Consider the following 24051-nt stretch of genomic DNA (forward strand, 5'->3'; position numbering starts at 1 on the left):
GTGTGTAGATTGATGAGGAAAACTGTTTTTTTAAAACAATTTTAGAATAAGGCTGTAACCTAACAAAATGTGGAAAAACTCAAGGCGTCTGAATACTCTCCGAAGGCACTGTACATCCTGGAATAATCCGTTGCTGAGATCAGTTGCATTACCTAATGTAATTTTTTTCTTTACCTTTATTTAACTAGGCAAGTCAGTTCAGAACAAATTCTTATTTTCAATGACGGCATAGGAACAGTGGGTTAACTGCCTGTTCAGGGGCAGAATGACAGATTTGTACCTTGTCAGCTCGGGAGTTTGAACTTGCAACCTTCCGGTCTTGAGCGCAAGACAGCAGTCTTTGCTATGTGTTACTCTGGGAAACAGACACATTCCGGAGAATCCATCTCACTCTGACTCTGTGGGCGGGACAGACAACATGGCACTGGTTTTCTCTGGGGATTTCAGAGGCTACATTTGGAACTAAAAAAATGGGTTTTGACACAGACTTAAAAAAAAAAAACTATAAACTGAAACAGCAATATTTATGTGTATTTAGATTTTGTCTTCCTTTAATAATTACAACATTACATTTCTGATATGTATGATTCATCTTGACAAAATGTCAAGGTCATAATAATCCGTAACCAAAATGATTGACAAGGGACACAATTATTCCATTGGTTATTTATTCTCAAAGTCTGATGTTTGTGGAAAAAGGAACAAATGTTGGTGTAAAAAAGAAGACAAACAGAGAAAATCTATTTTAGGCCCCCAGTTTTAGGCAGTCTTGATAAACAAAGAGACATTCTGGAACAAAACGAAACAGAACAGGACATCTGTGTCCCAAATACCCTATAAGGGTACTACTTCCTTGTTCAAAAGAAGTGCACTATATAGGGAATAAGGTGCCATTTGGGACAAAGTAAAAAAAAAAAAACATGAGCTCTGTGAACTTCAAGGCCTTCATGACACCACAGACTGCTGCGAGAATTAATCACAATAAAATACCCAGTTTCACATTTACCACAATATAGACTACAAAATCATATCTACAGCAGAACAGCAGAGACGGGTACAGACGTAGCTTACTTCACTATAGATCACCTGAACATGAACGCTTTGGCACCCTTACGCTACACACCACCTCATTGGCTGACGTGATATGATGTCACAGGATGGGAGAGAGGAGAGAGAGGTCATGAGAGCGAGAGACAGAAAGACAGAGAGAGCGAGAGACAGAGAGAGAGAGCGAGGAGAACCATAAAGGGGCTCGATGAAGAGACTGGATACATAGAGAAAAGAGAGAGGAGACAAAGAACATGTTGTGATGGAGTAGGTGCATTCCTTCCTCAATCCCTCCAGTACCCCCTGCACACTGTAATAACAGTACTGGCACTGTACTGACCTGTATATAAGAACGTTATAGAACTCCGTTCTCCTGTTTCTTTTCTTTTCATCTCCTGTCACATTTCATGTGTTTTATTTCTTATCTGGTAATACTACCGCTATTGCGCATTTTTTTGGTAAAGAGCACCCGATTAAGGTTCTCCCTGCACTGTTTTACACCTGCTGTGTCCTGTGCATGTGACAATAAAGCTTGATAACGAATCATAATAGCAGCACTGAAAATATAGCTTGTCTCATGAAATTCAGCAAGACGTTTAAAACGATTTCAAACGACGTACATCTTCCAAGTTTCATGGTCCTTTTGAAATCGGACCTAAACGTAATGATACGACTAGAGATGATTATAAGTCTGTGGCTCTAACTACAGTATCTTGGAGTATTGTCCAATCTAATGTAAAGTATAAATGTTACTTAATTTGTTTCATTTTGACATTCTCACCGTATATATATATATATATATTTTAAAAAACGTTCATTTTTAAACAGGGTGTTTCCTTTTAACAAAATACATGCAAAGTATTCAACATCTATGAGACAACACAAATAACCACGAGACCAACGCTTAATAATTGTACTACCTCAAAATCGTGTTGATTTGTCACCAATACTATCCACAGCATGCTCGCATTATCAAAACATTCATAACATTACATAAACGTTGTATAGCCATAAATAAACTGCAGCTATATACATTTTCCAGTTGACCCCATATAAAAGTTCAATCTACTAAGGCTGTGACTATACCAGTATTGCAATATTTTTTCCATGGCAATTTTTTTTTTTTTGTACACGAAGCAGACAAAACTCTTTGGTCTTTTAAAAACCTGCTATATGTAAATAACGCGTGCGATAGCAAGGGAAATAAATACATGTGAGTCTGGGTGACAACATAATGTTTATTTCCAACATTAGGGCTGTTTTCCCCAAAGAAGTGAAATCCGCTTCGTGTTTTGTTTCATTGCCACGCTACCAACAAGTATCGCGTTACTGATATTGTCCAAGCCCTAGCGTCTATCTTAGCTCATTCATTTAACTCAAATAAGATGATCTTTTCATTTTCCCATTCGACATGGTTATATTGTTGAAATAAGGAATCCATTTGTTTAATTCTAACTATTTCACAGTCAACGTCCAATAGCTGTTAGACACTCAGATCCAGGACATGGAAACTGCGTGCGCAATAATGTGCAAAGATCCTTCTGAGGCAAAACCCCACAACTTGCCTTTGCAACCTAATCGTTCACTTTAAAAAGGTACATTCATCTGGAGTTAAAAAACAACAAACACCGTCCTTCAGGTTCTATCAAACGGGCGACCCGGTTTCTAGGATAGGTCAACAACACCATTATTCCTGTGCAGAAAATGAATTGATATTGACATCATGTAGTTTCACTGGTAAATGGATACTTCAGGATATTGGCAATGAAGCCCATTATCTACCTCCCCAGTCGGATAAACTCATGGATACCATTTTTATGTCCCTGCATCCTTCATCCAGTACAAAGGAAGTTAGAGGTAGTTTTGCAAGCCAATTGCTAACTAGTGTTAGCGCAATGACTGGAAGTCTATTGTCACAGCTAGCATCTGGTACCATAGACTTCCAGTCATTGCGCTATTGCTAGTTAGCAACTTCTTTCAAGCTACATGCAGAGACATAAAAACGGTATCCACAAGTTCAACTGGATCTGGGGAAGTCGATAAAGGGCTTCATTGCCAACATCCTGTAGTATCCCTTTAATTAAGTTGGTCAGCACATTAATCCAAATGTACATACTTGCTGCAATGGAATGCTAACTTCACTTATCACACTAACCAGTTTCATTGAACTCTCCACAAGTCTACCTGACACTATGCTAGTGACGAGTGTTAGTCTCTAGAATTGGTGGATCCCTTTTATTCTCAGGCAGGAGAGAGGACGCCTCAGCCAGCCCGTTGACAGAACGCTGGCTTTGCTGCTCCTCAGTCCCCACAGATACCTCAGACCGTGTGCTATTCTTCAATGACAGTGTAATATCATTACTGCCCATGTCTGTCTGAAAGGCAGATTTACAATTATTGTCATAAGTCTTGTCCTGGAGGCAGAACAGGAGCGATTTCCCTTTAGATAGGCCAGCTGCTGAGTCAAAATTGGCTATATTGTAAAAATATATGAAAACAAAAATGTGCTTTGATCTTAAGGTTAGGGTTAGGCATTAGGGTCAGCAGTGTGGTTACGTTTAGGGTTAAGGTTAGGTTTCAAATCTGATTTTATGACTTTGTGGCTGTGCCAGCTAGTGACCACTCCGCAGAGTTGCCTCTAGAACAAGATTCATGATGAAAAACGCTAACCTGTGTCTGATAGGGCTGCTCATGGTGTAGTGTACTAGTCTCCCCACTGTGGGGAGTGTTGCTCTGCTGCGGGGCTGAGGAACAGGCGTTGGCTGCTGGTGCTTTGTCAGTGTGGGGAAAATGCATATACAGTCGCTCTATCTGGCTGAGGTGGTCTGTGTGCGGCTCGGAGGTGGTTTTAGGCTGCTCCTGTGACACGACTGTGGGGCCATCCGTGGCCCCCTGCCTATTGGGGAGTGAGAGGGGGAGTGAGGAAGCTTCACTAGGGGCTTTGGGTGTGGGGTTCAAGTTGGCTGAGTTGTCCATATGGTAGTACCCTGATAAAGGGTTGTGGTAGTATGAGTTGGGGTTAGCGTGGTTGGTGTTGGTGTGTGTGACATTAGTGTAACCCAACACAGAGGAGAGAGGAACCACCTCTGTGTGAGAGACTGGGGGTCCACTCACCCCCTCCTCCATAGACTCACAGTCATCTTCCTCCTCCTCCTCTTCCTCCTCCTCAGAGTCACTAGTGTGCAGGCTGTCGGTGCTGCAGTCAGAGAGGCCGCTACATAAACTACTACCATCGTCCTCATCCTCGTACTCCTCCTCATCGTCTTCCTCATCTTCGTCTACTTCCTCTTCTAGATGCTGCTCTGCGTCGCTGGCGCTTGGCAGGTGCATGATGGGAGCCTGCAGGACTGGGATGTTGTCAGACATCAGGGGGTACTGCAGAGCACGCTGGACAGGGACGTTGACTGGTAGTTCTCCATGGTAACCATTGCCATTGGTGACCTGTGGTTGTTGTTGTTGCTCGCGGCTCATTTCCAGCTCCAGCTTCATGATGGTGTGCAGGAAGTGGGTACGAACACGGATGGGGTTGAACTCGATGCGGCCTGTGCTGTTACTGCAGCCCTCCTTGCTGCAACCGCATGGGAATGACATTCGATCTACCTGTACAGACAGACAACCAACGCCTCAGTTAGCCTCCAAAACTGGACGGTTCCCATTTCCAATGAATAACTAACACATAGACAGAGGCATAAACATAGCAGACGGTCAAACAGACAGACAGACAGACAAGGAAAAAGACAGGCAAACAGTCAGGCAAACATCCAGCCAGCCAATAGCGGGCCAGCGGGCCAGCTATCATTTAACAGGCAAACATACTGACAGAGGTAATTCAGGAGACCCTCACCACAGCTCCATTTACCTGGCACTTGATGCCGGCCAGGCTGCAAGCGCAGGTCGCGGGGTTGCACAGCCCCCTGCAGTCACAGCCGCACTCCTCCCGGGACACCCGGATGGCCCGCAGCTCGTGCTTCTCCTCCACGTCGATGCGTCGCACCCCGGACTCCCGGAGGAGAGCGCGGCGCCGCCTGGTGGTCATCGGCTGCAGGAAGAAGTACTCGTCCACCTCCGTGTTGTCCAGGTCGATGTCGTCCTCTGAGATATCGTCCAGGGTCAGCGATTCGGCCTCGTCCGACTCAACAGTGCCATTATTGGTCAGCTGGAGGAAAAACACACGAGTAGATGGTGATGCTCTCTAGCGATGCACACTGAGTATACCGAACATCTTCCTAATACTGACTGCTTGTGTTAGCGCATCCCCTTGTGTTGGATTAGAATCACTGCGATAACGCAGCTTAAAGTGCTAGTCAATACACTGAATAAATACATTGTAAACAATGTAAAGGTCATTTTGACGAGAAAGGACTGTGGCACTCAGGTTATTCATGTAATTTGTCATTAACCTTGAATTCATAACCTAGTCCTAATGCCACCCTGCTTTCCTGGTTATCCCCGGCTTACAAATGGGAAAACATTCCTTCCTCATCTCTCTTCTGTTAGCTGATTTCTAGCACAAAAATAGTTGGCATGCACCACATCGGTGTACAATGTAATGCACTTGGAGAAGTGCCACTGTGAATGCTTTACGCAATCTATTATTAATAAACTGCCTTTGCCACTGCACTGCTGGATACTCTAATACAAAGGCATAAAGGCACAGTCCAAAACTTTAGTTAGACGGAGTTAGGCAGAGTTGATTACTTTGAGTTACATTCACTACCTTTAGTTATATGGAATTGACTAAAGTTGACTAGCTTTTAGTTTGATGGAGAACTAAAGTTGACTACATTTAGGTTGATGGCGTTGACTAAAGTTGACTACCATTAGTTTGATGGAGTTGACTACCTATAGTTAGACAGAGTTCACTACCTTTAGTTGGACTATTGGTTCCCAAACTTGGGGTCGTGACCCCATGTGGGGTCACCTGATATGAAAATGGGGTCGCGGGAGATTTTCCAAAATCCCGAAGAAGAACAATGTACACTAGTGTTCAAATGTTTGGGTTCACTTAGAAATGTCCACATTTTTTGTCCATTAAAATAACAGAATAGTGTAGACATTGTTAATGTTGTAAATAACTATTGTAGCTGGAAACGGCAGATTGTTTTTGGAATATCTACATAGGCGTACAGAGGCCCATTATCAGAAACCATCACTCCTGTGTTCCAAAGGCACGTTGTGTTAGCTAATCCAAGTTTATCATTTTAAAAGGTTAATTGATCATTAGAAAACCCTTTTGCAATTATGTTAGCACAGCTGAAAACTGTTGTCCTGATTAAAGAAGCAATAAAACTGGTCTTCTTTAGACTAGTTGAGTATCTGAAGCGTCAGCATTTGTGGGTTCGATTACAGGCTCAAAATGGCCAGAAACAAAGACCTTTCTTCTGAAACTCAGTCTATTATTGTTCTGAGAAATTAAGGCTATTCCATGGGAGAAATTGCCAAGAAACTGAAGATCTCGTACAATGCAGTGTACTGCTCTCTTAACAGAACAGCGCAAACTTGCTATAACCAAAATAGAAAGAGGAGTGGGAGGCCCCGGTGCACAACTGAGCATGAGGGCAAGTACTTAAGTGTCTCACAAGTCCTCAACTGGCAGCATCATTAAATAGTACCCGCAAAACACCAGTCTCAATGTCAACAATGAAGAGGCGACTCCGGGATGCTGGATACCTTATGTTAGACTAATTTGAAATGGACTGTTATAGCCCCATATTAAAAGTATGTGATGGTCACAAGAATTTTCAGATATCAAAATGGGGTTCTGGGCTAAAAAAGTTTAGGAACCCCTATGTTAGATGGAGTTGACTACCTTGAGTTTGATGGAGTTGACTAAAGTTGACTACCTTGAGTTTGATGGAGTTGAGTTTCTCCTCTTTGAGGTGGTCTCGCAGCATGTCTCGGTGGCTTCTCTCCTGCTCCACAGCGAACTCCCCCAGAGTGTAGCGCTGCACCCAGCTGTGGCGCGTGGACATGCCCAGGGTGCTGCCGCCCTGCGTGGGCACACTAGTGAAGCCCTGGCGCCGGCTGAAGTAGTACACCGTCACACTCTCAAAGTGCACATTGCGTACCAGCAGACGCTTCTCACGCCTCAAGATAGAAGCGGCTGTTAGAGGGAGGGAGAAAAGAAGGGAGAAGGAGAGAGAAGAAGGGAGAAGGAGAGAGAAGGGAGAAGGAGAGAGGAGGGAGAGAAGGGAGAAGGAGAGAGAAGGAGGGAGAAGGAGGGAGGAGAGAGAAAAAGGGAGAAGGAGAGAGAAGAGGGGGGAAGGAGAGAGAAGAAGGGAGAAGGAGAGAGAAGGAGAGAGAAGGAGAGAGAAGTATGGAGAAGGAGAGAGAGGGGGCATTTAGAGACAAAGTATCACTATAGAAATGTTTTACTTAACCTTTATTTAACTAGCCAAGTCAGTTAAGAACAAATTACTATTTACAATGACAACCTACCCCCAGCCAAACCTGGACGACGCTGGGCCAATCACAGCCAGATGTGATACAGCCTGGGTTTGAACCGGGGACTACAGTGACACCTCTTGCACTCTTGCCTTAGATCGCTGCGCCAATCGAGAGTATTGCTGCTATTCATATCCCTATGGACCCTTTGAGTGAGTTCGAGCATCCCTAACATCCTCCCTGTCATCTAAAAACCCACAGGGAGCAGGAGCTAGGGGAGATCACCAGCTATGACTCCTAAAGAGACATGAAATCACACTACTCCCAAGAGTTACTTCCTGTTTCTCCCTATCATTCTAATACCGCTGAGGCTCTCTATGCTGGTGGCGCTTGAAGGAATCCCAGCTGATTTGAAAAGAAGTAGGTGAGGAAGAGGTTCTCGTAACTGGGAGTTTTTCCACTGAAAAGATGGAAGGCTACTCACTAGCAAAATGTAAGGCGCTATTTAATTCACTTGGGGTCAAATAGTTGACAGTGTTGTCCAAAGTTGGAAAAGCTGGTTTTGTTAGTTAAGCAGTCAAGTACATGCATGCTGGGTAAGCAACTCACGGGCGACGGGGGTGGAGGGGCCGGGGTTGACGCTGTCGCTGCTGTTCCCGCTGTCGCTGCCGGCAGAGACCTCGTCATCGGACCCCCGGAGAGAGAGGCAGGGGGGAGGGGCTGTCCACCTCCACCTCCTCAAACTTCCTCTTCAGGATCCCACTCATCCTGCCGTAGGTCTACCACCGAACGTCTGCCCCTGAGAGAGAGAGAGAAAGAATGTGGTAAGAAATGTTATTACCGTAATTGCACAAGAGTGTACATGGTTCGCTGAGCAAACCCATGCTACTGTACATGGTTGCTTAGTTCATGCCATGGTGGGCATTGATCTCTCCCAACAGGTATTGGACGATGTGTTAAGGTAAGTTGCTAGCTAGCATTAAACTTATCTTATAAAACACAATCAATCAATCAATCATAATCACTAGTTAACTACACATGGTTGATGATATTACTAGTTTATCTAGCGTGTCCTGCGTTGCATATAATTGATGCGGTGCGTATCGTTGCTCTAATGTGTACCTAACCATGAACAAGAATGCCCTTCTTAAAATCAATACACAGAAGTATATATTTTTGGCCTAATTTGCCAGAATTTTACATAATTATGACATAACATTGAAGGTTGTGCAATGTAACAGGAATATTTAGACTAATGGATGCCACCCGTTAGATAAAATACGGAACGGGTCCGTATTTCACTGAAAGAATAAACGTCTTGTTTTTGAGATGATAGTTTCCGGATTCGACCATATTAATGACCTAAGGCTCGTATTTCTGTGTGTTATTATGTTATAACTAAGTCTATGATTTGATAGAGCAGTCTGACTGAGCGGTGGTAGGCAGCAGCAGGCTGCACTTTGTGCATTTTGCCAGCAACTCTTCGTTGTGCGTCAAGCATTGCGCTGTGTATGACCTCAAGCCTATCAACTCCCAAGATTAGGCTGGTGTAACCAATGTGAAATGGCTAGCTAGTTAGCCGGGTGCGCGCTAATAGCGTTTCAAACGTCACTCGCTCTGAGACTTGGAGTAGTTGTTCCCCTTGCTCTGCATGGGTAACGCTGCTTCGAGGGTGGCTGTTGTCGTTGTGTTCCTGGTTCGAGCCCAGGGAGGAGCGAGGAGAGGGACGGAAGCTATACTGTTACACTGGCAATACTAAAGTGCCTATAAGAACATCCAATAGTCAAAGGTTAATGAAATACAAATGGTATAGAGAGAAATAGTCCTATAATTCCTATAATAACTACAACCTAAAACTTCGTACCTGGGAATATTGAAGACTCATGTTAAAAGGAACCACCAGCTTTCATATGTTCTCATGTTCTGAGCAAGGAACTTAAAAGTTAGCTTTCTTACATGGCACATATTGCACTTACTTTCTTCTCCAACACTGTGTTTTTGCATTATTTAAACCAAATTGAACATGTTTCATTATTTATTTGAGGCTAAATTGATTTTATTGATGTATTATATTAAGTTAAAATAAGTGTTCATTCAGTATTGTTGTAATTGTTATTATTACAACAAAAAAAACAATTGTCAGATTAATCGGTATCGGCTTTTTATGGTCCTCCAATAATCGGTATCGGCGTTGAAAAAGCATTATCGGTCGACCTCTAACCACTATCTACTGGATTTAATGGCTGTGTCACGTCTACTCCCACTCCTCCCCTTCGGCGTTTGATGTAACGGGTACACTAACCACCGGTCCTGGGATCCATCATTACACACACCTGGCATCAATCATTACGCGCACCTGCACATCATCATTATGCACACCTGGACTCCATTACCTCACTTATTACCTACCCTATATCTGGCACTCCCTTAGGTTCTTTCCCCAGTCGGTATTATTCCTGTGTTTATGCATAGACTCTACTGTTGTCTCGGTTCATGGTTGTTGTTTTATTAAAAGTTTCACCTGCTTCTCGACTCTCGGCGTCTCTGTTACAGAATACTGACTACAACAATGGAAGCAGCAGGAAAACAGAGTATCTCCCAGACGGTCGACGAGCAGGGATACCTTCTACGTCAACACCATGACCAGCTAGTACAACAGCTATGGAAGAGGTTCTTCACAGTGTGCAACGTCTTGAACATACCCGGAAGCGTTGCCGTCAACTAGCGTAGGATACTCTACAACCAATTGACCCAGCGAGCCAGCACAACCAGCACATTTAGCAACCCGCCCAGGTCAGGGAAGCCTGTTTGTCCCTCCCGGATAAATATGACGGCACCCCATCTAAATGCCGTGGCTTCCTACTTCAGTGCTCCCTCTACTTTATGCACCAAGTGGGAGCCCCCCCACCACCGAGAGGTCCAATGTTGCCATGGTTATTTCTCTGCTGACTGGGCGAGTGTTGGAATGGGCCACGGCCATCTGGGAGAGGAGAGTAAAGGAGCTATATTCATGAGGGTTTCATGGCTCTGTTCAAATGCATCTTTGATCATCCCTGGAGGGCAGAGGGAGGTGAGCGCCTACTCCAATTACAGCAGGGGGGCCAGACGGCTGCCTAGTTTTCGCTCACCTCCCGGACAGTAGCAACATCCAGCGGATGGATCGAGTGGGTGTTTCGTACGCTATTCAGAAGAGGTCTGCACGAGTAGGTCCAGATGGAACTGGCCTGTCGATGACAACCTCTGCTTGGACGCATTCATTGTGATGGCCGTCCCTCTGGATATCCTACTTCGGCAGCGTTGGCACTCATCGCTTCTCTCAGTGAACACTCTGGATCAGAGCCTGAACACATGGAGGTAGGGGTCACATGCCTCCCCATGACGCAGACTGAGCCAGATGGTGTTCTGTCTGTATTGTGGTCAAGGACTTCCTAATCTGGGATCCACAAGAGCAGAGTCACGTGATCTTCCACCTCCTGGGGCAGGAGTGCGTATTCCACCTTCATCACTTTCTGCTAAACTCTTTTTGGTGTCCATCATACTAGTTGACTGTCCCTCATGTACTGTGTCTACAGCGTTAGTGGATTCCGGTGCCACAGGGAACTTTATTGACCAGACCCTTGCCTCCTCTCTTAACATCTCATACCACCTCTCCTTTCCCGGTTCAAGCCCTCAATAGTTGGCCACTAGGATCCGGAACCATCACACACATCACCCAACCACTCACCCTCACGTGGAGTCCATTCATCAGGAGAACTTCCCTTCTACATTACCAGTTCACAAGATCTGCCTTGGCTTCAATGCCATAACCCCACCATCTCATGGTCGAGAATGAGAATCAGACTGGTCACCCGAATGCTGGTTCTACGTCGGTTGAGAGTCCTGTGGTTGCCCTTCAGCCCAACAACCCAGGTATACCAGGAGCTGGAGGAGGTATTCTCCAAGACCTGTGCCACCTGTCTTCCTCCTCATCGCCCCTGGGACTGTGCCATCAACCTGCTGGCAGGGTCTGTGCCTCCTCGCAGGAGCATCTACTCTCTGTCGGTGGCTGAGACCCAGGCCACGGAGGATTACATCCAAGAGGCGCTACAACAAGGACATCCTCTTCTCCTGCGTCAGCTGGCTTCATCTTTGTGCCCAAGAAAGATGGAGGGTTACGTCCATGTATTGATTACAAAGGACTCAATGAAATCAGCACAAAGTACTATTACACTCTCCCATTGTTTTCCGGCAGCTGTCGAAAAGCTCCATGGGGCCCATTTTATTATTAATTGTTTTACCAAATTGGACCTGCGGAGTGTGAACAAGCTCATCCACATCCAGGAGGGGGATGAATGGAAGACTGTTTAGCCCGATGTCTGGTCACCATGAGTACTTGGTGATGCCATTTGGCTTGGCCAATGCTCCATCAGTGTTTCAGGCATTCGTTAACTTTTTGGCGCACCCATCCCGTTAGCGGGATCATTTTCATCAACATCCGCTGAATTGCAGAGCGCCAAATTCAAATTAAATTACTAAAAATATTGAATGTTCATGAAATCACAAGTGCAATATAGCAAAACACAGCTTAGCTTGTTGTTAATCCACCTGACATGTCAGATTTCAAAAAAGCTTTTCGGCGAAAGCTATCCAAGCGTTTATGTTAGGACATCCCTCTCAGTAGACAAAACATTACAAACAGATAGCAGCAAAGTAGATTGGTCACGAAAGTAAGAAAAGCAATCAAATGAATCGCTTACCTTTGATGATCTTCGGATGTTTGCACTCACGAGACTCCCAGTTACACAATAAATGTTACATAAAGATTATTGTTAAATCCAAAAACCTCCATTTACAGGCGGTGGGGATACCCACAGAACCTTTTCGCATTCTCTCTTCAAGTAGCCTCCTGTAACCGGCGACAGTGCGCACAGGAGCCGGGAGACATTCTACCCGACCAATGACCCAAACCATCAGCCGAGGTAAGGGCACCCGGGAGAGGAGGTCACTATCGGAAACACCAAGCTCCCTAAAGAATGCTACTCGATTGTCAAGAGAACCTGTGCCACGGATTAGTAGGGGAACAGTGCCAGCCATCCCCTAGTCTCGTACAGAAATAGATTCAAGTGAGGGCAGTCTGAGCATGCGCCGAGACATACAAGACAACCAACGTGAGTATCTTGGGGCATGGTCGCGAATCCGATCCCGGCTTGTTAGCCTTCGTCGTTTCGGTAGCGTAAAGCCTTAGCTATAGCCAGGCCAAGCAATTAGAAGAATAACTAATTGTTTGTGATTGGGAAACGTAATTATGACATAACATTGAAGGTTGTGCAATGTAACAGGAATATTTAGACTAATGGATGCCACCCCTTAGATAAAATACGGAACGGTTCCGTATTTCACTGAAAGAATAAACGTCTTGTTTTCGAGATGATAGTTTCCGGATTCGACCATATTAATGACCTAAGGCTCATATTTCTGTGTGTTATTATGTTATAACTAAGTCTATGATTTGATAGGGCAGTCTCTTGTTTCAAGAGGACCACAATGGAAATAAGTCCCAGACGTTGTTGTGTGTTATCCTCCATGATGTTACTCATGTGCCTGTATGGCTTCTCAAGTTTTCTGTGTTCTTGTTTTTTGTTTTTAAATGGTCGAGTGAATAAACTAGACTAAAATTCAAACACAACCCCCCATGGTGACAGTATGGGGAGATGGTGGGAACTGGGTTAGGGTTTCCGTGGCTAAATCCAAGCATCATGTACCGACTTCCTACACTTCATTTCAGTCACGTATTCTCATTCCCATCTTCAGAATCCAGCACTCCGTGCACCATGCTACCTATTCCTTGAAAACCCGGCGGCGGTTGCCATGACAACGGTGTCATCGTATACATGTGTCTTATTAAGAGACATGTTTAATTCGGACAGTCATCGCCTGTTTTAGACATTATGGATACTATGTGCAAAACAATACCACTTAAAACGGTGGTTTACTGTCCACACAAATCCCAATCTCATAATAAATGCCTCCTTGAACTGGTACCGGATGACATCATGCACCACAACAGAACAGAACATGGGAGCAGACTACCCTGCAATGGCAGTGAGAGAATAGGTGGAGGGAGACTCCCCTTCGCTTGCTTAAAACCACCTCTCTCTCTCTCTGTCTCTCTCTCTCTGTCTCTCTGTCTCTCTGTCTCTCTCTGTCTCTCTCTCTGTCTCTCTCTCTCTGTCTCTCTCTCTCTCTCTGTTTCTCTCTCTCTTTGTCTCCGTCTCTCTCTCTCTCTCTCTCTCTCTGTCTCTCTTTCTCTCTCTGTCTCTCTCTCTCTCTCTCTGTCTCTCTCTCTCTCTCTCTGTCTCTCTCTCTCTGTTTCTCTCTCTCTCTGTCTCCGTCTCTCTCTCTCTCTGTCTCTCTTTCTCTCTCTCTCTCTGTCTCTCTCTCTCTCTCTCTGTCTCTCTTTCTCTCTCTGTCTCTGTCTCTCTCTCTCTCTGTTTCTCTCTCTCTGTCTCCGTCTCCGTCTCTCTCTCTCTCTCTGTCTCTCTTTCTCTCTCTGTCTCCGTCTCTCTCTCGCTCTCTCTGTATCTCTTTCTCTCTCTGTCTCTCTCTCTCTCTGTCTCTCTCTCTCTCTGTTTCTCTCTCTCTCTGTCTCCATCTCTCTCTCTCTCTCTCTCTCTCTCTCTCTCTCTCTCTGTCTCTGTCTCTCTGAAGAACAGTAAGCAGCAGGATATACACTGGGAACACAACGCTGCATAAGCTCCCTCCACACCAGATGCTACACAGTGTCCTGTGCTGAATGGATCCCATTCGCGAGTTCCCCTCATAAAATGTAAAAGTACCAAAGGCGAGGAAATATTACCACCACACTTCAATAATCTATGTGACCACTGACTGACCTGTGTCGTATCGCCTTGCAAACTCCAGGAATCCTCTAGCGCTTCTCCACATTATTCACTATATAAACGTCCACATCGATAGGGCTCCCAGAAGAACAGACCTTGCTGCTACCCTCTTACTTGTTGTTTAGCACCCAGGAGTCTGTCGAGGGTTCACAATCTTTCTCTCAATTCAATTCAATTCAATTCAAGGGGCTTTATTGGCATGGGAAACATGTGTTAACAGTGCCAAAGCAAGTGAAGTAGATAATGTACAAAAGTCAAATAAACAATAAAAATGAACAGTAGACATTACACGCACAGCAGTTCCAAAAGTATAAAGACATTTCAAATGTATAATTGTGTCTATATACTGTACATTGTTGTAATGATGTGCAAATGGTTAAAGTACAAAAAGGTAAAATAAATAAACATAAATATGGGTTGTATTTACAATGGTGTTTGTTCTTCACTGGTTGACCTTTTCTTGTGGCAACAGGTCCAAATATTGCTGCTGTGATGCACACTTTGGAATTTCACCCAGTAGATTTGGGAATTCATCCAAATTGGGTTTGTTTTCGAATTCTTTGTGGATCTGTGTAATCTGAGGGAAATATGTGTCTCTAATATGGTCATACATTTGGCAGGAGGTTAGGAAGTGCAGCTCAGTTCCCACCTCATTTTGTGGCAGTGTGCATATAGCCTGTCTTCTCTTGAGAGCCAGGTCTGCCTTCTCAATAACAAGGCTACGCTCACTGAGTCTGTACATCATCAAAGCTTTCCTTAAGTTTGGGTCAGTCACAGTGGTCAGGTATTCTGCCACTGTGTACTCTCTGTTTAGGGCCAAATAGCATTCTAGTTTGCTATTTTTTTTGTTAATTCTTTCCAATGTGTCTAATTGTGTTGCTGTCCTGGGGCTCTGTGGGGTGTGTTTGTGTTTGTGAACAGAGCCCCAGGACCAGCGTGCTTAGGGGACTCTTCTCCAGGTTCATCTCTCTGTAGGCGATGGCTTTTTTATGGAAGGTTTGGGAATCGCTTCCTTTTAGGAGGTTGTAGAATTTAACATCCCTTTTCTGGATTTTGATAATTAGCGGGTATCGGCCTAATTCTGCTCTGCATGCATTATCTCTCTCTACCCCCTCTCTGCCTCTCTCTCTCTCTCTGGTGTTGCTTGCTGTCAGCTTTCTCAGACAGTTTCTCTCTCCCCTCTAGCTCTCTCTCTATCTCGCTTTCTCTCACCCTCCGTTTCCACACAAAGACTCGTTAGCTTGTGCTGGCTGAAGTGCCGAAGCCTGACTGAGGTAGAGGAGGAAGTCCTTGGAGATCACAAGAGAAAGAGGATAGAATGAAAGAATAGGCGAGAGAGGGGGGGGGGTGTAATCAGACAATTTCGACAAAATAGCAAAAAGGGCAAGGAGACAGATCTGCAATACGAAATCTCCCTTTTATAATCCCAAACCCTGCACTGCCCCCTGTATAACAGACAGACACAACAACACTGTGTCACTATACAGGCTCAGGTTGCCACAAATAGCATGAGTGACAAAGCTTAGTGGGAAGCACCGATGCCAGTCCTGACCCTGTCCACAGACACTCAGTCTCGATTATGAATACGGGGCCAACTGTCAACTCATCTTAACTCACTGCCCTAAAATACCCGTTTGCATCTCCCCTCTTCCTCTCTCTCTACTACCCTTTCCTCTCCTCTCTCCTCCTCCTGCATTCATGTTTGGATTCATTGGGTTAATGGTGTGTGTGTGTCATACAGCAGAAAGGAGCCCTGACTCACTCGCTGCAGTGAGACTGGTTGAATTAGCGCTAACCTAGCTAGCCAGGCTCCATTCAGCCTCCAGGAAGGGAGGTTGAGAAATGAAGCCCTCTCTAGATTCTAGAATGACCTCACAGAGAGGGTCAGTTGAACGGGATTCCTAGAGGAACGGCCCCTAGGGTCATCTGGCGCTGAAGAAGTCTACTGCTACAGACATGCACGCCCCCATGCACACACTCACACACACGGAGGCATGCAGACACACAGACCTGTTTTCACCTCTGGGTACAGGGAGTACAGGGGAGCAGGGCTGGGTAAGGCAGGGAAGGGCTGGAGGGGACTGAAGGAGATGTGAGGGAGTTGACTTTATGGAACAATGTTTCCTCTTCCTATCCACCCACCCACACCCACCTACACAAATGTGCTATTTCTTTCAGTCAGAGTTGAAAATGTTGCTGGATTGCCAGAATTTAGAGACAGAGAGAGAGAGAGAGAGGACAGACAAAGACTAAGAGGAAAATCTAAAATTAGACTAGGCACCATCGAACAAATCACGGAACGATGCCATTCATATGTTCTGCCATTATATTTCAAATAGACATGAGTCATGAGCAATACCAGACAGAGAGCTGTATCTCCCTTATTCAGAGAGCTGTATCTCCCTTATTCAGAGAGCTGTATCTCCCTTATTCAGAGAGCTGTATCTCCCTTATTCAGAGAGCTGTATCTCCCTTATTCAGAGGGCTGTATCTCCCTTATTCAGAGAGCTGTATCTCCCTTATTCAGAGAGCTGTATCTCCCTTATTCAGAGAGCTGTATCTCCCTTATTCAGAGAGCTGTATCTCCCTTATTCAGAGGGCTGTATCTCCCTTATTCAGAGAGCTGTATCTCCCTTATTCAGAGAGCTGTATCTCCCTTATTCAGAGGGCTGTATCTCCCTTATTCAGAGAGCTGTATCTCCCTTATTCAGAGAGCTGTATCTCCCTTATTCAGAGGGCTGTATCTCCCTTTTCAGAGAGCTGTATCTCCCTTATTCAGAGGGCTATGGTCTTATAATGGTACCATGGGTGAAAATAACAAGATAAACTTCTGCTTTAAGATGGAAGGTGACAGAAAGGCGTTACACCATCAGTCCCTCTACGACTATTCTGACTGTCCTCTGTGTGTGTCTGTGTGTGTGTGTGTCTCTCTCTCTGCGTGTGTGTGTGTGTGTGTGTGTGTGTGTGTGTGTGTGTGTGTGTGTGTGTGTGTGTGTGTGTGTGTGTGTGTGTGTGTGTGTGTGTGTGTGTGTGTGTGTGTGTGTGTGCGTGCGTGCGTGCGTGCGTGCGTGCGTGCGTGCGTGCGTGCGTGCGTGCGTGCGTGCGTGCGTGCGTGTGTGTGTGTAGCAGCTACAGTTTACCCATACATGAATGAAAACTGGTTGCTATAGCAATACCAGACATATAGCACCCAGACACACAGCCTATCGAGAGAAGGAATACCCTTCCATCTTAAACCAGCACACCACTCAAATCCTATAAGGGACATTCTACTTCTAAATTCTACTTGGACATGACAGAATAGAATGGCTTGTTAGGCTGATATAGTATTGGGGAGGGCTGACATTCTGTCAGTATGCACTCACAGTCTAAAGCTTTTGGAGAACAAAGCCCAACGTAAGATCATTAACTATTTGCAAAGTGAATCTACGGACACTTGTCTCATGAGCTAACACGTCACTGGAAATCACATTCAGTCTGTCGAAAATGTTAAGCACATGCACTCTAATGAGAGGTATAACATAGATTCATTTACCACTGACTGAATAAACAGTAGCCTTTACCACTGCACAAAATATGGCCTAGCTGTTGGAAGCACGACAAGAGGAGATAGTGGAGACGTCCAATTACTACTGTATGTGTCCTAGAGCGAGTTAGTGAGCCCCTTTCCGTTGCTCTCCTCTCCCTCTCTTCTCCTAGTGACTGGTGAAACTAATTGTGCTGCATTTCAAATCTGCTACTGATTTCTCTCCCAGCCACTGTCTATTTCTCTCTCTTTCTCTCCTCTCTCTCTCTCACCCACACTTCCTCTTTCTGTCTATTTCTCTCCCTCTTTCTCATTTCAACTTCTCTCTCCCTTTCCCTCTCTATCTCTCTCTCACTCTGTCTCTCTCTCTCTCAACATCCCTCTCTCACTGTCTGTTTCTCTCTCTCTCAAAATCCCCCTCTCTCTCTTTCTGTGTTTCACTCTATATGTTTCTCACTCTGTCTGTTTCTCTCTCTCTCAACATCCACCTCTCTCTCTTTCTGTGTTTCTCTCTCTATATGTTTCTCACTCTGTCTGTTTCTCTCTCTCTCAACATCCACCTCTCTCTCTTTCTGTGTTTCTCACTCTGTCTGTTTCTCACTCTGTCTGTTTCTCTCTCTCTCAACATCCCCCTCTCTCTCTTTCTGTGTTTCTCTCTCTATATGTTTCTCACTCTGTCTGTTTCTCTCTCTCTCAACATCCCCCTCTCTCTTTCTGTGTTTCTCTCTCTATATGTTTCTCACTCTGTCTGTTTCTCTCTCTCTCAACATCCCCCTCTCTCTCTTTCTGTGTTTCTCTCTCTATATGTTTCTCACTCTGTCTGTTTCTCTCTCTCTCAACATCCCCCTCTCTCTCTTTCTGTGTTTCTCTCTCTATATGTTTCTCACTCTGTCTGTTTCTCTCTCTCTCAACATCCCCCTCTCTCTCTTTCTGTGTTTCTCTCTCTATGTTTCTCTCTCCTCTCCCTTTCTCTATCCAAATCAACTTCTTTCTCTCTCCCTTGCTCTCTCTCTCTCTCTCATATTATCTCTCTCCCTTGCTCTCTCTCTCTCTCATATTATCTCTCTCCCTTGCTCTCTCTCTCTCTCATATTATCTCTCTCCCTTGTTCTCTCTCTCTCTCATATTATCTCTCTCCCTTGTTCTCTCTCTCTCTCATATTATCTCTCTCCCTTGCTCTCTCTCTCTCTCATATTATCTCTCTCCCTTGCTCTCTCTCTCTCTCTCTCATATTATCTCTCTCCCTTGTTCTCTCTCTCTCTCATATTTATCTCTCTCCCTTGTTCTCTCTCTCTCTCCCTTGCTCTCTCTCTCTCTCATATTATCTCTCTCCCTTGCTCTCTCTCTCATATTATCTCTCTCCCTTGCTCTCTCTCTCTCTCTCTCATATTATCTCTCTCCCTTGCTCTCTCTCTCTCATATTATCTCTCTCCCTTGCTCTCTCTCTCTCTCTCATATTATCTCTCTCCCTTGCTCTCTCTCTCTCTCATATTATCTCTCTCCCTTGCTCTCTCTCTCTCTCATATTATCTCTCTCCCTTGCTCTCTCTCTCTCTCATATTATCTCTCTCCCTTGCTCTCTCTCTCATATTATCTCTCTCCCTTGTTCTCTCTCTCTCTCATATTATCTCTCTCCCTTGCTCTCTCTCTCTCTCATATTATCTCTCTCCCTTGCTCTCTCTCTCTCATATTATCTCTCTCCCTTGCTCTCTCTCTCATATTATCTCTCTCCCTTGCTCTCTCTCTCATATTATCTCTCTCCCTTGCTCTCTCTCTCATATTATCTCTCTCCCTTGTTCTCTCTCTCTCTCATATTATCTCTCTCCCTTGCTCTCTCTCTCTCTCATATTATCTCTCTCCCTTGCTCTCTCTCTCTCTCTCTCTCATATTATCTCTCTCCCTTGCTCTCTCTCTCTCTCTCTCTCATATTATCTCTCTCCCTTGCTCTCTCTCTCTCTCTCTCTCATATTATCTCTCTCCCTTGCTCTCTCTCTCTCTCTCTCTCATATTATCTCTCTCCCTTGCTCTCTCTCTCTCTCATATTATCTCTCTCCCTTGCTCTCTCTCTCTCTCATATTATCTCTCTCCCTTGCTCTCTCTCTCATATTATCTCTCTCCCTTGCTCTCTCTCTCTCATATTATCTCTCTCCCTTGCTCTCTCTCTCATATTATCTCTCTCCCTTGCTCTCTCTCTCATATTATCTCTCTCCCTTGCTCTCTCTCTCATATTATCCCTCTCCCTTGTTCTCTCTCTCTCTCATATTATCTCTCTCCCTTGCTCTCTCTCTCTCTCATATTATCTCTCTCCCTTGCTCTCTCTCTCTCTCTCTCTCATATTATCTCTCTCCCTTGCTCTCTCTCTCTCTCTCATATTATCTCTCTCCCTTGCTCTCTCTCTCTCTCATATTATCTCTCTCCCTTGCTCTCTCTCTCTCTCATATTATCTCTCTCCCTTGCTCTCTCTCTCATATTATCTCTCTCCCTTGCTCTCTCTCTCATATTATCTCTCTCCCTTGCTCTCTCTCTCTCTCATATTATCTCTCTCCCTTGCTCTCTCTCTCATATTATCTCTCTCCCTTGCTCTCTCTCTCTCTCATATTATCTCTCTCCCTTGTTCTCTCTCTCTCTCTCATATTATCTCTCTCCCTTGCTCTCTCTCTCTCTCATATTATCTCTCTCCCTTGCTCTCTCTCTCATATTATCTCTCTCCCTTGCTCTCTCTCATATTATCTCTCTCCCTTGCTCTCTCTCTCTCTCATATTATCTCTCTCCCTTGCTCTCTCTCTCTCTCTCATATTATCTCTCTCCCTTGCTCTCTCTCTCTCTCATATTATCTCTCTCCCTTGCTCTCTCTCTCATATTATCTATCTCCCTTGCTCTCTCTCTCTCTCATATTATATCTCTCCCTTACTCTCTCTCTCTCATATTATCTCTCTCCCTTGCTCTCTCTCTCTCTCATATTATCTCTCTCCCTTGCTCTCTCTCTCTCTCATATTATCTCTCTCCCTTGCTCTCTCTCTCTCTCATATTATATCTCTCCCTTACTCTCTCTCTCTCATATTATCTCTCTCCCTTGCTCTCTCTCTCTCATATTATCTCTCTCCCTTGCTCTCTCTCATATTATCTCTCTCCCTTGCTCTCTCTCTCCCTCATATCATCTCTCTCCCTTGCTCTCTCTCTCTCTCATATTATCTCTCTCCCTTGCTCTCTCTCATATTATCTCTCTCCCTTGCTCTCTCTCTCCCTCATATCATCTCTCTCCCTTGCTCTCTCTCTCTCTCATATTATCTCTCTCCCTTGCTCTCTCATATTATCTCTCTCCCTTGCTCTCTCATATTATCTCTCTCCCTTGCTCTCTCTCTCTCTCTCATATTATCTCTCTCCCTTGCTCTCTCTCTCTCTCTCTCTCATATTATCTCTCTCCCTTGCTCTCTCTCTCTCAAATTATCTCTCTCCAATCAAACATGGAGCAAGGTGATGCAAAGTAATTACCTCAATGAATGTGGAAGGTGAGAGGTGCTGTGTATCTCCTGTCCGCATTCTGTCTGAGAGTTTATTTCATGGAAAGTCTCCAGACAGAAGCCTTAAAGAGGTGTGAGCATGGTTGGCTATGATTAGGGGGTTGGAGAATAAGTTTACTAAACCTGCAAATAAAACCCAGATGAACATTTGTCCACTAAACCAAGGCAAATACAAAGAATACTATACTTTTACAGTGGTTAATATATATAATATATATATAGATTTTTTATTATACTAAATAATCCCAAATAATGATGATCTCTTACAAGTAATGAACATGTGAAATGAATGAATCACACTTTCAGCTGACCTCAGCACCCTGGTTAATTCCTAGATGTTACCTTTTGTAAGCTGCTTGTCCTCTCCTAGGGGGTGAACAGCAATATGCTGCTGGAGACTGAGTGAACATTCCAATCAGCTGCCATGGCAACCAGCCACGAGGGGGAGGGGGGTGGAGGCGAGGGGAGAGCACTATGCTGAAGCATGAGTTGGACTGGGAAGTATACCACATCTCACAAAGAAGAACTGTTATGTATGCTAGCCAGGAGGGGCGATGAGTATAGATGTAATTAATATACAGTGTGGTTGCACACAATAGTTATGGAGCTGTATCAATGACAATACAGAATGATCCATTGAAATATAGAATAGTAATACAATTCTACATGTAAAATACAGTATAGACGATCATATTATTACTATGCATTATGAAGCATTCATTGGAAGTGTGACTAGAATACTATCTTTAACAGACAATGATGCAACCGCTTTCTTTCTTTCTTTCTCTTCTCTCTCTCTCTCTCTCTCTCTCTCTCTCTCTCTCTCTCTCTCTCCTCGTTATTAAATTGTAACAATGTATCCTTCACCCTAATAATATACAGTCAAAGCCTGATGAAAACATGGCATGACACCTAGTAATATAATTTATGCATTGGGAATTGCTTGATGATGGATTTGATAGACAGATGTTGACAGACAGAGAATCAGGGTGACCTTTACAGTGTGTGTGTGTGTGTGTGTGTGTGTGTGTGTGTGTGTGTGTGTGTGTGTGTGTGTGTGTGTGTGTGTGTGTGTGTGTGTGTGTGTGTGTGTGTGTGTGTGTGTGTGTGTGTGTGTGTGTGTGTGTGTGTGTGTGTGTCTTTGCATTGTATTGTGTAATAACACCCCATACTTCTCCAGTTCTATTTTCTCTCCCCTGATATCTCCTGTAGAGATAATAACCATGTGGTGGTGCACAAAGAGAGGTTCTACCCAGATAAATCAAGCATCATTCAGCCTGCACGGACACTTAGCTGCCCCACTCACTACACGATGACTTCTCCCATCAGGAACCTTTTAGGAAATGCCAGACAGCTAACAGGGCTGCTAGTTGGACAGACCTTATATGGAGTGTATGTTTAAAGTCAGTCTATACAAACCGGAACAACAATGCTTGGACAAGTTAAAGCCAACCTACCTTAGATGCTGAGAGATCAAGTTAGGTTGTTGGCATGAGAAGTTGCTGGCCTGTAAGGAAATGCACACAGGTGAGGACTGATGAGCTCCTCTATTCTTATTTGACAATGGCTGAAATATAGTGAGACACAATTCACTAATAGTGTGGTCCTCATAGAAACTACTCATGCAGTGAGACACAGCTTATAGTGAGAGTTTGGCTTGGGGAAGTGGAAAGCAGGCATTGCTGCCCCCCCCACCACTACCTCCTCCTCCCCCTTCTCCTCTTGTGATGAATAATTGGTTCCCAGGGGACTCAGGAGTGGGGCCCAGCAGTTCTACACACACAGTTTCCCTTTCTCAACAGACTGACTGGGGCAGTAGCCTCCTCTCTGCAGCACTGAAGTGTGTGTGTGTGTGTGTGTGTGTGTGTGTGTGTGTGTGTGTGTGTGTGTGTGTGTGTGTGTGTGTGTGTGTGTGTGTGTGTGTGTGTGTGTGTGTGTGTGTTTACAAGAGTATAGATTTTTTATGATAAGACGTGTAAATACAGTTTAATCAATCTGTTTTAACTATGCATAACCTTGGAATAAGTTCAACAGAAAAGGTTAAACTATGATGTTATTAATTATACATTTTTTGGGGGTACTCGCATATACACTACAACTTATATATAACCAACGTCAAATTGTTTTAATAATAAAACATAGTGGTGAAACCTTTTGAATGAAAACGTAATGTAGTTATGCCTGTGACAAAGCAAGAAAACCTGAAGGCTCTGAGGCCTCTATGACAAACCACGTATCCTACAACAAAATGTACTATTCTATTCCAAAACACTTTATATTTGCAAAATATGTGCATTGTTAGAGTAACATCTCTCAAATCATGCACTCACTCAGCTTGTTTAAGATTCAGATAGTGAAAAAGCACAGCGCTCAGGGTATCGCGGTATACCGTGCTATATAGGAATTGAAAAGGCTAGAGGGAAATACTAATACAGAGGTATCAAAAGCAGTGACTTACCAATCATCTTGTCAAACCCATCACGAAAAACTGGCAACTGTATAAAATTACGTCCCGTACTGGCTAAAATAAACAAATCTCAATGACAACTGTTAAATCAAAGGCTAATTGTCAATGCAGTTTAAATTATATTTGCGCACCATACACACAAACGCATAACAGAGTGATATGGTTCTGTAACTGATTATGTTGTAAATGAATTAGTAGGTTTTGCAGCACGACTGATGCGTGGAGGTCTT

At 44.3% G+C, this 24051-nt stretch overlaps 1 pseudogene; it reads right to left on the reverse strand.

Annotated features, from left to right (window-relative positions):
- Nucleotides 1–651: 651 nt before the first annotated feature.
- Nucleotides 652–24051, reverse strand: LOC124007643 (annotated as a pseudogene).

Source organism: Oncorhynchus gorbuscha, linkage group LG21, assembly GCF_021184085.1.
Source record: "Oncorhynchus gorbuscha isolate QuinsamMale2020 ecotype Even-year linkage group LG21, OgorEven_v1.0, whole genome shotgun sequence".
NCBI classification, from domain to species: Eukaryota; Metazoa; Chordata; class Actinopteri; order Salmoniformes; family Salmonidae; genus Oncorhynchus; species Oncorhynchus gorbuscha.